The sequence below is a fragment of the Arachis stenosperma genome, chromosome 3 (genome assembly GCF_014773155.1).
Source record: "Arachis stenosperma cultivar V10309 chromosome 3, arast.V10309.gnm1.PFL2, whole genome shotgun sequence".
Lineage (NCBI taxonomy): Eukaryota > Viridiplantae > Streptophyta > Magnoliopsida > Fabales > Fabaceae > Arachis > Arachis stenosperma.
The window spans coordinates 149752276-149752974 of record NC_080379.1 but is presented as its reverse complement, the minus strand read 5'-3'; the positions used below and the strand labels follow the sequence as shown (position 1 = coordinate 149752974).

The following is a 699-nucleotide window of genomic DNA, read 5'->3' as shown; positions in this document are numbered from 1 at the left end:
ATCCCTGTCATTAGAGCAAACAACTTTGAGCTTAAACCTCAATTAGTTTCTCTAATGCAACAGAATTGCAAGTTCCATGGACTTCCATTGGAAGATCCTCATCAGTTTTTAGCTGAGTTCTTGCAAATCTGTGACACTGTCAAGACCAATGGGGTTGACCCTGAGGTCTACAGACTTATGCTATTCCCTTTTGCTGTAAGAGACAGAGCTAGAATATGGTTGGACTCACAACCTAAAGAAAGCCTGAACTCTTGGGAAAAGCTAGTCAATGCCTTCTTGTCAAAGTTCTTTCCACCTCAAAAATTGAGTAAGCTTAGAGTGGAAGTCCAAACCTTCAGACAAAAGGAAGGAGAATCCCTCTATGAAGCTTGGGAAAGATACAAATAATTGATCAGAAAATGTCCTTCTGACATGCTTTCTGAATGGAGCATCATAGGTATTTTTTATGATGGTCTGTCTGAACTGTCCAAGATGTCTTTGGATAGCTCTGCTGGAGGATCTCTTCATCTGAAGAAGACGCCTATAGAAGCTCAAGAACTAATTGAAATGGTTGCAAATAACCAATTCATGTACACTTCTGAAAGGAATCCTGTGAACAATGGGACAAATCAGAAGAAAGGAGTTCTTGAGATTGATACTCTGAATGCCATATTGGCTCAGAACAAGATATTGACTCAGCAAGTCAATTTGATTTCTCAA

At 39.5% G+C, this 699-nt stretch overlaps 1 non-coding gene across 1 annotated transcript; it reads right to left on the bottom strand.

Moving 5' to 3' along the window:
* Positions 1 to 309: 309 nt before the first annotated feature.
* On the bottom strand, positions 310 to 417 carry LOC130971634 (small nucleolar RNA R71). The gene has a single exon (XR_009082846.1). It is a non-coding gene; the product is annotated as a small nucleolar RNA R71 (small nucleolar RNA).
* Between the last annotated feature and the right edge of the window lie 282 nt (positions 418 to 699).